The 13,837-nt window shown below is 49.3% G+C and overlaps 1 long non-coding RNA gene across 1 annotated transcript; it reads left to right on the plus strand.

Moving 5' to 3' along the window:
- Window positions 1-2,299: 2,299 nt before the first annotated feature.
- On the plus strand, window positions 2,300-7,651 carry LOC129628346 (uncharacterized). Its single transcript, XR_008702787.1, has 3 exons — window positions 2,300-4,345; window positions 5,603-5,875; window positions 7,338-7,651. It is a non-coding gene; the product is annotated as an uncharacterized LOC129628346 (long non-coding RNA).
- The last annotated feature ends 6,186 nt before the right edge of the window (window positions 7,652-13,837 follow it).

Below are 13,837 nucleotides of genomic sequence, written 5' to 3' on the forward strand. Positions count from 1 at the left end.
GTTTGGGTGCTTACATCGTGGCTTTCCGTTGTCCTGAAACAAACTGCCCCAAACTTAGTGTCCCAAAGCCGTATTGTTATTCCTGACGGTGCTATGAGTCAGGGATGCAGACGGGGCTTGAAAGGCTCAGTTTGTCCTTGCGCTAGGACACCTGGGTCCTCCACTGGGAAAGTTCATCACCCACAGGTGTGGGCTGGGCTCATGCTGAGGCCGGAACCTGGGCCAGGTGCCCACAGGGGGTCTCCTGTGCGACTTGGGCTTCCTCATGTGGCTGGAGGATCTGAGCAGCCTGGCTTCAGAAGGCATGCTGCATGGCCTCCCCAAGTCCAAGGTCAGGTGGAGTTCAGCAAGCAGCTGTCCCAGGTCCAAAGGGAGGGAGGAAAACAGCTTTGAGTCGGGGTGGACAATGCAACCTCTGGACAATGCAACCTAATTCAGCAAAACCCAGTAATTCAGACCTCCCCCTCGTGGCTGGCCCTCCTCCCTCTCTAGACTCCTCTCAACCCTGATTATATTCTTGCCATCTGCAGGTCTTTGCTGGACAGCCCAGGGCTGATTTCAGATCCTTCAGGGGAGAAGCAGTGTGTCAGGGAGGGCTTCCTGGAGGCAGAAGCCAAAGGGTAGGGGGCTGTGAAGTCCAGTGGCTAAGGACAGCAGACAGGCTGGAACCCCAGGCCCTTTCAGACTGCTGTGCTTATCAGTTCCCTCATCTGACAGCAGGGGTCTTGAGAAAAAGCCAGGTGAAGCCAGCAGGTAGCAGAGCAAGAAGGCAAGAAGAAAGCAGATGAGGGACTTCCCAGAGGTCCAGCGGTTACAACGTGCTGCCAGTGCAGGGGACATGGGTTTCATCCCTGGTTGGGGAACTAACATCATACCATATGGTGCCACCAAAGGGGTGGAGGGGGGAAATCCTCTGCAGGGCCTGGAATGGGCTGGTCTAGGATCAGCCCCTGGAGCCTTCTGTGTCTGGCTTCTGTCTCCAAGCATCACGTCCTCAAGATTCACATGTGTTGGTGCCTCACTCCTCTTTACACCTGAGTCATAGCCCCATTGTCTGGACCACACTGTGTTTATCTGCCGCCCACCGATGGACATTGAGGTGTCCTGCTTTCTGGAGTAGCGAGTTGTGCTGCTGTGAACACATAGCATACATTTGTCTGGATGTTGTTTCATTGCCCCTGGGTGGACACCCCTAGAAGGAAGGCGAGCAGGGCACATCCAATGGATGTCATTTCAGAAGGACTGATCTTGTCGCCACGTGGAGTGTGGGCTAGGGGCCAAAGGACCCTGTGGGGCACCACTGTCTCCCTTGCAGCCAGCCCAGTGAGGGCTGATAGGCCTACAAGGGTGGAGCCCACAGAGCAGATGGGGGCTTTGCAGGGAGTGGTATCTAGCAGTGCCTAGGGACAGCCTGGATGTTGTGAAGTGGGGCTCAAAGGGGGCTCTCCCTCTCCTGCCTAGGACCCCAGGCTTGGCAAGTGGCACCTCCCTGACTTGGCCCTACCTGAGGAATCTTCAGGGATACCTTGGAGCCTGGCCCCGCTCCTGCATTTGCTCAGCCGCCCTCTGGAGTCCTCTTCTCAAACCCCACAGCTACCCTGCCCCAGCCAGGACCACGGCCCCCTGCCTAGTTCCCCTAAAGCCCAAACTGAATGCTGTCCTTTGCCTGGCCTGGCATATGTGGGGGAAATGGGGTGGGTGCCACATGCTAAACCACCACCCTCCCAGGTGGCATGGGGCCCTGTCCAGCCCTGCCAGGCCGCGCCACTGACCTCTGCCTGCCCCCTGCCGCCTGCCAATACCCGGCCACCAGGCACAGCTTGTTCCCTGAGCTGCAGCCCTAAGTTTGATGTTTGTGGTTTCCTGTCGGCCGGCCCCACCCCTCCCAGCCCGACCCCGCCCCTTTCACGGCAGGCCCCGGTCCTTCCACGTCTCCTGTAGGAGTGGCAGGAAAATCCTGGAGACAGAGGAGCTGAAGGCTTTCCGGGCTGGCCTTGGGGCCTCCTGTCTGCGCCGCGGGAAACGGGGCACAAGGCAGGCAGCTGGTCCAGGGCGTCTGCAAACTGGATCTGTCACCCCGAGATTACGAGGAATCACGGGTGATTCTGGAGCTTCCCTCCCCCAGCCTCCAGACAGCTACACACACTGATGTACAGTGCTTAGGATAGGGGAAACAGGGCGAGTATATGTCCGGACACTTTGTATTATCGTCCTAACCTGTAAAGCACACACGCCTCCCTGCATTGGAAGCCTGGAGTCTTAGCTGCTAGACTGCCAGGGAAGTCCCTTAAAACTTTAAAAAAAAAATTTATTTATTTATTTGAAAAGACCCTGATGTTGGGAAAGATTGAAGGCAGGAGGAGAAGGGGACGACAAAGGATGAGATGGTTAGATGGCATCACGACTCAATGGACATGAGTTTGGGTAAACTCTGGGAGTTGGTGATGGACAGGGAGGCCTGGCGCGCTGTGGTTCATGGGGTTGCAAAGAGTTGGACACGACTGAACAACTGAACTGAACTGAACTGATTTATTTTTTAGGCTGCACTAGGTCCTGTAATGGAGAAGGCAATGGCAACCCACTCCAGTACTCTTGCCTGGAAAATCCCATGGACGGAGGGCCTGGTGGGCTGCAGTCCATGGGGTCACGAAGAGTTGGACACTACTGAGCGACTTCACTTTCACTTTTCACTTTCACGCATTGGAGAAGGAAATGGCAACCCACTCCAGTGTTCTTGCCTAGAGAATCCCAGGGATGGGGGAGCCTTGTGGGCTGCCTTCTATGGGGTCACACAGAGTCAGACAGGACTGAAGCAACTTAGCAGCAACAGCAGGTCCTGTATAGTTCTGTGTATTCTTGCCACTTCTTCTTAATCTCTTCTGCTTGTGTTAGGTCCTTACCATTTCTGTCCATTATCATGCCCACCCTTGTATGAAATATTCCCTTGGTATCTCTTGGACAGATTTTCTTGGACAGATTTCTAGTCTTTCCTATTCTATTTTTTTTTTTTCTATGTCTTTGCACTATTCATTTAAGAAGGCCTTCTTATCTCTCCTTGCTGTTCTCTGGAACTGTGCATTCAGTTGGGTATGTCTTTCCCCTTCTCCCTTGCCCTTCACTTTTATTCTTTCCTCCATTATTTGTAAAGGCTCCTCAGACAACCACTTAGCCTTCTTGAATTTCTTTCTCTTTGGGATAGGTTTGGTCACTGCCTCCTGTACAGTGTTACAAACCTCCACCCATAGTGCTTTAGGCACTGTCTACCAGATCTAATCCCTTGAATCTATTTGTCACCTCCACTGTATATTCATAAGGAATTTGATTTAGGTCATACCTGAATGGTCTAGTGGTTTCCCCTACTTTCTTCAACTTAAGCCTGAATTTTGCAATAAGGAGTTCATGATCTGAGCCACGGTCAGCTCCCGCTCTTGTTCTTGCTGACTTAGTTGTAGCATACAGGATCTTTAGTTGCAGTTTGCAGGATCTAATTCCCTGACCAGGGATTGAACCCAGGCCTCCTGCAAGGGGAGCATGGAGTCTTAGCCACTGGGTCACCAGGGAAGTCCCTCAAAACTGTTTTTTAAAAAAGAAATTTTATAAAAAAAAAAACATGAAATAAGCCAGATACAAAAGGTCACATAATGTGTGATCCCACTTATGTGAAACGTCCACAAGAAGCAAATCCATGAAGACAGAGAGTGAGTTCCTGGTTGTCAGGGGCTGAGGATGACAGCCGGTGGCACTGGGTTTCTTTTGGGGTGATGGAATGTTCTGGAACTACAAGTGATGGTTACACAGCCCTGTGAATATGTTAAATGCCACTAAAGTCTTCATTTTATTTTATTTGGTTGTACCATGGAGTAGGTGGGATCTTGGCTTCCCCACCAGGGTTTGAACCTGTGCCCCTTGCAAGGGAAGCCTGGAGTCTTAACCACTGGACCCTCAGGGAATTCCCTGAAGTGTTCATTTTAGATGGGTGATTTCATATTCTGTGAATTTCCCTGCAATAAGAATGAAAAAGATGACGGGACCAAGTCTGTACTGAGTCTGGGACACAGTAAGTGCTCATTTAGTGTATGGAAAAGTGATTTATCACCAGCACAGGCATCTCCACCCTGGAGTTTAGGGATTTGTTGCAGGTTTTGTTCCCAATGCTGTCACTAGTCTGCACACCAGGCCCTCCTGGTGGTTCATCCTCACAGCTTCTTTCATCATCCTGTCCCAGGAAACTGCAGCCTGTCCTGGTCTTTGACTCACCCAGAAAGAAGACAAACTGGTTTAAAGTGAAGTGTGATGAAATTCAGTTGGAGGAAGGACTTACCTCGTTGGTCGAAGCCTGGATGGGGTGAGCTGGCAAAGGAAGGAGGAAGGGAGGGCTGGGTTCTTGGGGCAGGGCCCATGAATGAGCCGGGCACTCCCAGCCTGACTCGCTCGCCTCTGGGATTTGGACAAGTGTCTGGAGCCCAGTGGCTCTGGGTTCATCATGTGCCGTGAACCCTCTCTGGTCCTAACACTAGGCTATGTTTGTCTCTTCTATCTGCTGGGATTTGTGCTCCCCTTCACACAGGGTTTGGGGTTTGTGGGCAACTTCGGGAAGATGCTGTGGGGTTTCCATGACATCTACCAGTTCCAGCTCTCCCCTGCCTTGGTTTCCCTCTGATGACCTCTTGAGAGGATGCCAACCAGAGGGGGTGCTGCATCCGTAGCACCAAGGAGGCCTCCAGGATCTGGGCCCTGGGATGGTGATGTGGAAGGCCCTTGGGGAGAGCGTCTGGCGGCAAGTCCCCAGCACAGACTGGGGGACAAACAGGGATGTGATCCTGTTGCCAGCATTTTTGTTTTGTTTTGGCTACGCCACATAGCATGTGGGACTTTATCTCCCCAACTAGGGATCAAACCTGTGCTCTCACAGTGGGAGCACAGAGCCTTAACCACTGGGCCACAAGGGAAGCCCTGTGTCCAAAGGGGCATCCACTCCACAGGTACAAGAACCACATGAAAGTTGTGGGTTGGAGCCCTGGTGCCTCCCTAGTGGAGGTTATCAGCCCAGTGGGTCACCTTGTCCAGTCTCTGGTCCCATCATGGTCCTTACTTCCTGGACCGTTTCTCGCTTCACTGGGGAACTGATGCCAAGCACACCATGGTGAGAAAGCTGCTCATCACCTCTCCAAACCTGGTCCAGGACCCTCACCTGGGCCTAAAATTTAAGGGGGCATCAACTGCCTGCAATGCAGGAAACTTGGGTTTGACCCTTGGGTCAGAAAGATCCCCTGGGGTGGGAAATAGCTACCCAAACCAATATTCTTGCCTGGGAAATCCCGTGGACAGAGGAGCCTGGCAGGCTACAGTCCATGGGGTTCCAAAAAAAGATGGACACAACAGCAACTGAGCAGGCACACACAAATTTGGTCCTGGGGGTAATGTTTGTGCTGAGAATGTTTGCTGGAACACCAGTGAATTCCCAGCAGTTGTAAGAACTAACATTTCCCCTAGTGGTAACATTTTGCAAAAGTCTATTACAATGTCACAAGCAGGATCCTGACATGCTACAATCTAACTAGCAAGTAATCACTTTCTCTCTTATTCACTTGTGTGTTTGCAGTTCCTCCTCCCTTTGGTCTCAAAACAAAACTCCACTTATTTCCTGTGCTCACTTGAAAATATTGGGTTGCCCAAAAAGTTTGTTTGGGTTGTTCTCTAAGATGTCCTGGAAAAACCTAAACAGATTTTTGGGCCAACCCAGGAGAAGCTATCAGGTGGGACCGTGGAAGCAGGTGCCTTCCGGTAGGACCTCCTGGAGCAATGAGCCTGTTCTCCGTCTTTGCAGCTACCAGCCACACATGGCTACTGAGCAGGTGCAACGTGGCCAGTGCAGGTGAGTTCCCTTTCATTTGTTTATTAATACATTTCTTTGGTCTAGGGGGGCTGCTGTCCTCCCTACCCCTTTGGAGAATGCAGGTCACAAGGCCCGATATCTGTATTTCACCCCCAGTCCTTGGTTGATCCTCAGACTGTCCTGAGCCCCGGTCATATAGTTGGTGCTCAATAAATGTGGTGGGACAGGCTGAGTGAGTGAGGGCTCTGGATGGGTGGTCTCTCCTGGCCTTCTAATCACCTCCATATGGTTCTGGCCCCGGCATGTGAGACTGGGTTTGTGCTCAATATGCCCATCTGGAAAATGGGTCAGGGCACTGGAGTACCAGGAGAGTGGGGTCCCCCATCCTTCACACCTTTACCCCTTGCTGGGGCAGATCCTTGGGCCTCACGCCCCCTGGTGGCCACATAAGGGAATACACTCCATCTGCAGAGGCGTGCCACTGGTGGCTCAGATGGTAAAGAATCTGCCTGCAATGCAGAAAACCCAGGTTCGACCCTTGGGTCAGGAAGATTCTCCGGACAAGGGAATGCAACCCACTCCAGTATCCTTGCCTGGAGAATCCCATGGGCAGAGGAGCCTGGTGGGCTACAGTTCATGGGTTGCAAACAGTCGGACACAACCGAGCGACTAACACACACACACACCCCACCGGGATGCACACCACAGAGCAAGAGATGGAAGCAGGGCACAGGGACCCAGTGGGAGTGGGAGCACCCTACGCCCTGCAGTTGGGGCTGGGGGCACTCTGGGTATCCCAGCAGGGAGGAGGTGTCTCAGATGGGGACATGGAGGAGGTGCAGCCATGGGAGTCACCCACCCGCAGACATGGAGCTGATGTGTCCTTAGTTGGAGCGCAGCCTCCCTCGCAGTCTCCTCTCTGCCTGTCTTCCTGTCATAAAGAAAGTTACGTATTTGTCGGCTCCACATCCAGAACCACTTTACATCCCAGAATGAACATTTATAAAATATATTTGCACTGTGGGCTAAAAAGAAATCCCAAGGGAATAAATGTTTTAATTTGCAATGTCCATGGTTTTCCTGATAGCCAGGGGTGGGGGGTGGGTCCTGCCCACAGAGTAACCGTCCTCCCACTGCCACGGGACCCGGGGGATCCCCACACCCGGCGTGTCAGGTTACGTCACCTGCAGACCTACCCCTTTGGAGTGCTTGTCTGGTCTTGTTTGTTTTGCCTCCTTGGCTGGGCATGTTTAGTATCAGGGGCCTCCCCTGGCTCAGGGAGGAGCCAGGGAGGGGGAGCTTCACTTTGTGAAGAATTTAGGTGCCCAGAACCTTCTGGGAGACGAGGACTTGGAGGCAAGGAAGCAGCAGACGTTGAGGGAGCTCAGGTGACTGAGCCCCAGACCTCCTACCGCTCCAGAGGTGTGAGAGCTCTCTCAGTTGCTCATTTGCTCCCTTGCCCATTCTTCTTTCTTTCTTTTATTTTTGGTTGCACCTTGAGGCATGTGGGATCTTAATTTCCTGACTAGAGATCATACCTGAGCCCACTGCACTGGAAGCGTGGAGTCCTAACCACTGGACCACTAGGGAAGCCCCAGGAGGTAGAAGATTTATCTTAAAACCCTGCACTGAGGGCCATTCGGGTGGAACTGCCAGTCTTGGTTGCCTGTCATGTTCATTCCCTTCCATTTATTTATTTATTGAATTAAAAAAATGTTTGTTATTGAATTATAAGTTGATTTACAATATGGTGTTAATTTCTGCTGTCCAGCAAAGTAATTCAGTTATACACATATATGCAGTTTTTTTTTTTAAGTCACCACTTTTAATTAATTAATTTGGCTGCCTTGGGTCTTCAGTTTCGACATGTAGGGCTAGTTGCTCTTAGGCATGTGGGATCTTAGTTCCCTGACCAGGGATGGAACCTGTGTCCCCTGAATTGGAAGGTGGATTCTTAACCATTGGATCACCAGGAAAATGCCCACATTCTTTTATTTTTTGGTATTCTTTTCCATTGTGGTTTATCACAGGATATTAAATAGAGGTTCCTGTGCTATGCAGCAGGACCTTGTTTATCCATCCTATACGTAATAGTTTGCATCTGCTGACCTCAAACTCCCAATCCTTCCCCCTCTTACCCTTGGCAACCATTAGTCTGTTCTCTATGTCTGGGAGTCTGCTTCTGTTTCACAGATAGGTTCATTGTGCTGTATTTATTTTTTATTTTTGGTTGTGCCGTGTCTTCCTTACGGTATGGGCTGTTCTCTGGTTGTGGCAAGGGGGAGCTGTTCTTCGTTGCAGTGTGCAGGCTGCTCATTGTGGTGGCCTCTCTTGTTGCAGAGCACAGGCTCTAGGGTATGAGGGCTTCAGTAGTTGCGGCACATGAGCTCAGTAGTCATGGTCCCCAGGCTCCAGAGCTCAGGCTTAGTACTTATGGCACACGGCTCAGTTGCTCTGTGGCATGTGGGATCCTCCTAGACTAGGGAGTGAACCCATGTCTCCTGCACTGACATGTGGATTATTTACCACTGAGCCTCTAGGGAAGCCCTGTGCCATATTTTAGATTCTGCATATAAGTGATATCATAGGGTATTTGTCTTTTTCTGATGACCACTTAGTATGGTCATTTATAGTTGCATCCATGTTGCTGCAAATGGCATTACTTCATTTTTTTTTAATGACTATGTCTGCGTATACATATACACTGTGTATATGTACCACTGCTTATTTATCCATTCATCTCTCAATGGAATTTAGATTGCTTCCAGGTCTTGGTTATTGTCGTTGGTGCTGCCATGAACATAGGGGGGTGCATATATCTTTTCAAATTATAGTTTTACCTGGGTATATGCCCAGAAGTGGGATTGCTGGATCATATGGTAACTCTAGCTTTAGTTTTCCGTTCCCCAAACTCCTGAGACGAGCTTCCAGCATGTAGAGTAGCTTGATTTTTCCCTTTCATGACTCACCTGGTTATCTCAACACCACCGATCATCACTGCTGTGACCAAGAATTTCATGAAGAGCTTCAAACAACTGGCTGGATTCGGTTGAAGCTGTCTTCTTCTTCCTTTCCCCAAATCCAGTCACATCCTCAGTTTATGACCTAATGAGGGTTGTGCTGTCTCTTGGGTGAATCTTCTACTCTGTGGTCTAGCAAACTCTATAGTCTGATGGGGTGTGAGAACTTAAATGGCCCCCAAAACTAAATCCAGACAGAGCAACTGGCCTGGGCTGGGTCTCACCTGTTTGGGGTCACTGTCCTCCTTCGTAAGTGGTCCCCTTAGGATTTCAAGGAGAGGCTGAGAGCTAGCTTCTCAGAAGTGTTTCCACCTTGGACGCTGGCTGATTTAGGCCAAGTAGAAGCAAGAAGCATCAGCCAACAGCTGACCTCGTGGTATGGGCAAGGAAAATGTTTTCCTCTACCTTTTTTTTTTAATAAAGACTTTTAAAAGAATTATTTCTTTATTTGCCTGGCCAAGTCTTAGTTGTGGCCTGTGGGATCTAGTTCCCTGACCAGGGATTGGACCTGGCCCTTTGCACTGGGAGTGTGGAGTCTTAGCCACTGGACCACCAGGGAAGTCCCTCCTCTACACTCTTATATTTATGAGGGACAGCCTGAGAATTAAACTGACAAAAGATATTTTAACAGGAGACAAAATGTACCGATGTATTCATTTTTATTTTTCCTTTGTGATGTTTAAAAACATTTTATTAATTTTAGGCTGTGCTGGATCTCTGTTGCTGCACATGGGCTTTCCTCTAATTGAGGTGAGCGGGGCTACTCTTTGTTGTGTGTGGGCCTCTCTTGCGGAACATGGGCTCTAGGGTGTGTAGGCTTCGGGAGCTGCGGTTCCCGGGCTTTAGAGCACAGGCTTGGTAGTTGTGGCATGCGGGCTTAGTTGCTCCTCGGCATGTGGGATCCTCCCAGACCAGGGAGTGAAGCAGTGGAGTCCCGCCCCAAGGCCACAGGGGCAAGGCTTGCACCAAGGCCACAGAAGTGGGGCCCAGAGCCAAGGTCATCTCCAAAGCTGACTGAGTCCCTTTTATATCCATTGCCCAAAGCCCCCCCACCCCCACCCCCACCCCAATTTGATTGTTGCCCAGAGATCAGATTGCCAATATCCGTTGGTCATTGAAAAAGCAAGAGAGTTACAGAAAAACATCTACTTCTGCTTTATTGACTACACCAAAGCCTTTGACTGTGTGGATCACAACAAACTGTGGAAAATTCTTCAAGAGATGGGAATACCAGACCACCTGACATGCCTCCTGAGAAATCTCTATGCAGGTCAAGAAGCAACAGTTAGAACTGGACACAGAACAACAGACTGGTTCCAAATTGGGAAAGGAGTACTTCAAGGCTGTGTATTGTCACCCTGCTTATTTAACTTCTGTGCAGAGTACATCATGCAAAATGCTGTGCTGGAGGAGGCACAAGCTGAAATCAAGATTGCCTGGAGAAAAACCAACCCAAGATATGCAGATGACACAACCTTTATGGCAGAAAGCAAAGAAGAACTGAAGAGCCTCTTGATGAAAGTGAAAGAGGAGAGTGAAAAAATTGGCTTAAAACTCAACATTCAGAAAACTAAGATCATGACATCCAGTCCCATCACTTCATGGCAAATAGATGGGGAAACAATGGAAACAGTTCAGTTCAGTTCAGTCGCTCAGTCGTGTCTGATGCTTTGTGACCCCAAGGACTGCAGCATGCCAGGCTTTCCTGTCCATCACCAACTCCCGGAGTTTACTCAAACTCATGTCCATTGAGTCGGTGATGCCATCCAACCGTCTCATCTTCTGTCATCCCCTGGAAACAGTGAGTGATTTCATTTTGGGGGGCTCCAAAATCACTACAGATAGTGACTGCAGCCTTGAAATTAGACACTTGCTCCTTGGAAGAAAAGCTATGACCAACCTAGATAGCATATTAAAAAGCAGAGACATTACTTGGTTGACAAAGGTCCATCTAGTCAAAGCAATGGTTTTTCCAGTAGTCATGTATAGATGTGAGAGTTGGACTATAAAGAAAGCTGAGCACCAAAGAATTGATGCCTTTGAACTGTGGTGTTGGTGAAGACTCTTGAGAGTTCCGTGGACTGCAAGGAGATCCAACCAGTCCACCCTAAAAGAAATCAGTCCTGAATATTCACTGGAAGGACTGATGCTGAAATTGAAGCTCCAGTACTTTGGCCACCTAATGCAAAGAACCGACTCATTAGAAAAGACCCTGATGCTGAGAAAGATTGAAAGCAGGAGGAGAAGTAGACAACAGAGGATGAGATAGTTGGATGGCATCACCGACTCGATGGACATGAGTTTGAGCAGGCTCTGGCAGTTGGTGATGGACAGGGAAGTCTGGCGTGCTGCAGTTCATGGAGTCGCAAAGAATCGGACATGACTGAGCAACTGAACTGAAAGCCGCCCCCCGCCCCCCGCCGATCATTGCCAGCAGACTTCCTGACCACAAATGAGGCAAAGATGCCCACTCCAGTGCTCATTCTGTAGCACCCTAACCAATCACCTAATGGCAATCTTCCAGCAGGAATTTTCTTTGTCTTAAGGCTATAAACATTGGCTACTAACCCATGAAAAGCATTGACTCTCCCTGATCTGTCATGAAGTTTACCCACTGCTCTTATAGAGCCCTCATCATCTCTGCTGTTTGTTCTTAATAAACTCACTTCTTTCTGAAATGCCTTGTGTCTGGAAATTTTTTTCCAACCCATGTTTGAACTGCCACCACAGAACCCAAGTCCCCTCCATTGGCAGGCACATTCTTATCCACCAGACCACCAGAGAAGTCCCTCCTCCACCCTCTTACATGTATAAGTGGGGACCTGCAGATTAACCTAACAAAGAATATTTTTTAACAGTAGACAGAGTGTATAACTGTATTGATTTTTAATTTTACATGCTTGGGGCATCAAAGATGTGAATCCCCAAAGGAACAGTGAGATTTGAGAGCTCATAGACTGTCATATGTGCTTCCCTGATGGCTCAGATGGTAAAGAATCTGCCTGCAATGCAAGAGACCTGGGTTTGATTCCTAGATTGGGAAGATGCCCTGCAGAAGGGAATGGCAACCAACTCCTGGTATTCTTGCCTGGAGAAGTCCATGGACAGAGGAGCCTGGCAGACTACAGTCCATGGGGTCACAAAGAGTTAGACACAACTGAGCGACTAACAGTTTGGACACAACTGAATGACTAACACTTTCACTTTCAGACCATCATATTAGAGGAGAGGTGGGGGAGAGAGGCCACTGATGGGAGAGCAGACAAACTTTAGGGAAGATAAATGGGCCTTTGGAGAATAGTTGAGAGACATGACACTTTATGACACTCTGTCTGGGAGCCCACTTGTCTCCTCCCAGAAGAGAAACTTAGAGTTGACTCTAGGCAAAGATATATGACAATGCAAAGCTCTGTGTTTAGGCAGAGAAGAAATTTCAGAAACTCAGAGGTTTTCAGCTCAGAGTCATTCTTATGCCAGAGTGGCATATTTTTGGATGGCAAAGCCTGATCTCCAGTTGTTATTGTTGTTGTTCAGACACTAAGTTGTGTCTGACTTTTTGCCACCCCATGGATTGTAGCACACCAGGCTCCTCTGTCCTTTACTATCTCTCGGAGTTTGCTCAAACTCACGTCCATTGAGTCAGTGATGCTATCCAAACATCTCATCCTCTGCTACCCTCTTCTTTTGTTTTCAATCTTTGCCAGCATCAGGGTCTTTTTCAATGCATTGGCTCTTCACATCAGGTGACCAAAGTATTGGAGCTTCAGCATCAGTCCTTCCAATGAATATTCAGGATTGATTCCCTTTAGGGTTGACTGGTTTGATCTCCTTGCTGTCCAAGGGACTCTCAAGAGTCTACTCAAGCACCACAGTTTGAAAGCACCAGTTCTTCTGTGCTTAGCCTTCTTTATGGGCCAACTCTCACATCCCTACATGACTACTGGAAAAACCACAGCTTTGACTATGTGGACCTTTGTCGGCAAAGGGATGTCTGCTTTTTAATACTCTGTCTAGGTTTGTCATGGCTCCAGTTGTCTCCTCCCAAGTTTTTTTCGCTGCTTCTCCAAATTTTTCTTCAATATCAGGCATTTTTGGTGTGAGTGATATCCCAGTGGACAGCCCTAGTGTCCTAGAGTTGGCCAGGCAGGATAGGAAACGACCTCTCACCTTTCTTGCCTATGATGGTTTCCTAAAAATTGCTGAACCCCCAGAATGAATGAAAACTCCTGGGATTGGCTATGTAAACAGTGCCCTCTAAAGGCCACCACCAGCTTAGACAGGGCTGGGGGTGGTTCAGTGACCCTAAGTGTATAACTCAAACACCCTCCAGGAATGACTGAGGGTCCCTGGATGAACAAAAAGGAAACATGTCAAGGAGGTGAGGCAAAAAGGTTGTTGACCTTCCCTTGTCACTCCCGCATCCCAGTGGGCTGAACTTTCTGCCTTCACAGCTAATCTCTCTGCCTTTGAAAAGACTCTAGACATGAAGGTATGTTGGTGGTTCAGTTGTGTCTGACTCTGTGCGACCCAGTAACTGTAGCCTACCAGGCTCCTCTGTCCATGGGATTTTCCAGGAGAGAACCCTGGAGTGGGTTGCTATTCCCTTGTGCAAGGGATCTTCTTGATCCAGGGATCTAACCTGGGTCTCCTGCATTGCAAGTGGATTCTTTACCACCTGAGCCACCAGGGAACTTCTGTTCAGTCACTCAGTCCTGTCTGAATCTTTGAGACACCATGGACTACAGCACGCCAGACTTCCCTCTCCATCACCAACTGCCGGAGCCTGCTCAGACTCATGTCCATCGAGTTGGTGATGCCATCCAGCCATCTCATCCTCTGTTGTTCCCTTCTCTTCCTGCCTTCAATCTTGCCTAGCATCAGGGTCTTTTCCAGTGAGTCAGTGGATCAGGTGGCCAAAGTATTGGAGCTTCAACTTCAGCATCAGTCCTTCCAGTGAATATTCAGGACTGATTGCCTTTAG

The sequence above is a fragment of the Bubalus kerabau genome, chromosome 1 (genome assembly GCF_029407905.1).
Source record: "Bubalus kerabau isolate K-KA32 ecotype Philippines breed swamp buffalo chromosome 1, PCC_UOA_SB_1v2, whole genome shotgun sequence".
Taxonomy (NCBI): Eukaryota; Metazoa; Chordata; class Mammalia; order Artiodactyla; family Bovidae; genus Bubalus; species Bubalus kerabau.